Genomic DNA, 2,200 nt, shown 5'->3' on the forward strand with positions numbered 1-2,200 from the left:
TTTGGTGTTTCGAGACAGGGTTTCTCTGTGGTTTTGGAGCCTGTCCTGGAACTAGCTCTTGTAGACCAGGCTGGTCTCGAACTCACAGAGATCTGCCTGCTTCTGCCTCCCAAGTGCTGGGATTAAAGGCGTGCGCCACCACCGCCCGGCTTGCCAAATTCTTTTTATGAAGCTACAATTACTCTGATACCCAAACTAGAGAAAGAAATTACACGATCCCCTTCCAACTGCAACAGAAGCAAGGCAAAAGAGGCTCATCTTACAGAGGTAAAACCTAAATCCTGTGGGCCATCATGTCAGCTTAAATGGGGATGCCTAGCTCCTGACAGGTAGACATCTGGTAGGCAAAGGCATCTCATTTCTTAGACTCTGAGTTTATGAATCTTATCTGAATCCCTAACCCAAAAAGCCTGAGATGGCAAATTGATGTCTCAAATGAATTTGTCTCTAGCAGCCAGATTCACTTTGAAAAATACATATTAACTGTTGTGCATGTTATAACATGTGTATATATGTGTGTGTAGATATATGTTAAATATAAAATTAATGAAATTATTAAAATTGTTCCCATGTAAGAAATTTTTATACTAACAGTGAATTTACTCTGGTTTCACTGAGTGAAATCATCTAACATTACAAATTTTGAAGGATTTCTGTAAATAATGTTATTAGTTAGTGTCATGTGCAAAATGTGAACAAAGACAGTGTCTGTACCATCTCAGTGGTTTATGGAGATTATAAATATAACTAACCTCTGGCCTATAGAATAATTACCTGAATTTAACTAGATGCTTAAGTAAAAACACAGTCAAATTAAGAGCTGGGAGGAACGACCCTACATTTACTAGCAATAAAGATATACCAGTAGGGGTGAGATGTTTATCCTACTATGAAAGTATGATGATGCAGTTCAGCAAGGGCCGTTTCCCATTCTTTGACAAGAAAATACCTACCTCTAGTTAATGTGAAAACACTACATTCACATACCTTTATAGTGTTGTTAAAGTTTACTAGCGTACAAGCATGCTGCTTTGGGGAGACATAAACTGAGGTGACACAAATTAGATGTCAGGAATGTCATATTTGGTTTATTCAATGCTAGTGCAGCAAGACGATGAGAAAATAGAAAACAACCAAGGCAAGGATCATCTCTTGCAGGATTTTTCACATTCTGGTGGCTTCTTAGGCCGGGTGTCTTTAAAGGTTGCTGTATTGAAATTCTCACTCTCTAGATTATAAAGAAATGAGCAAAACAAACTTCTGTTGTTTATAACTTAGCCATTCTATGGTAATTTTCATACCAGAAGAAAAATGAGGCAAGACATTGTGGAGAGATGATTGAAGATTAACTCGCTTGCCTTTAATGCAGCTTATTAAATTGTATTTGAATTAACCAAACTTTTAAAATGAAAAAAATTTCATATCTTAATGACTATATTGAGAAAATCGTTTTATATTCTTATTTAAATTATTCTAGGTGAACTCATGTTCAGATCCATTAAGTACTTCATAGTGCCTTAGGGTCTCACACATACTTGACTTACTAGTATATAATGGTACCCAATGAGCACAACGTCATAAAAGTCAATTTTTAAACTAGCAATATACAAACAGAAACAACTATCATGCAATCAATAAACAAGTTTCATACTAATAAAAAAGAACTTGAAAATGTTGATGACTTTCAGTTAATTATGTTTATTTGAATGTGTTACATAGTTAAAATAAAGCCACGCAAGTTAGCGATTTCTCTGAAAAAATAGTTTATAAACTATTGGTTACAACCAATCACCTTACATTGCTGAGATTTATGTACTCAGGCGTGGGAAACTAAGAAATAAGTGGGTACCAGGGAATGTGCTATAGCTTTGATAGGCTTGACTATGTTGTTTTTTGGAAAAATATGGAAGATTTGGGGACTTTGGACTGGGAAAGCAGCTGAGAATTTAAGCAGGAACTAATGGGCCATGTTAGTATAAACTTGGAAGAATGTAGTGCCTAAAATAAAATGGACTATGTAAGCAGGCTTCAAGAGGATTCAGAAGGGAACAATAGTAACGCCTGTAGTAAAGACCATTCTTGTGTTATTTTAGCAAAGACTCTGGCTGATTCTGTATTAACTTTCATGCCAGAGATGTCAAGAAAGCCTAATATTGACTCTGTTGAAGTGATTATTGGCAATAATTCTTTCACAGGTCTA

The sequence above is a fragment of the Alexandromys fortis genome, unplaced genomic scaffold, assembly GCF_014885135.2.
Source record: "Alexandromys fortis isolate MF-2015 unplaced genomic scaffold, M_Fortis_MF-2015_v1.1 scaffold_176, whole genome shotgun sequence".
Taxonomy (NCBI): Eukaryota; Metazoa; Chordata; class Mammalia; order Rodentia; family Cricetidae; genus Alexandromys; species Alexandromys fortis.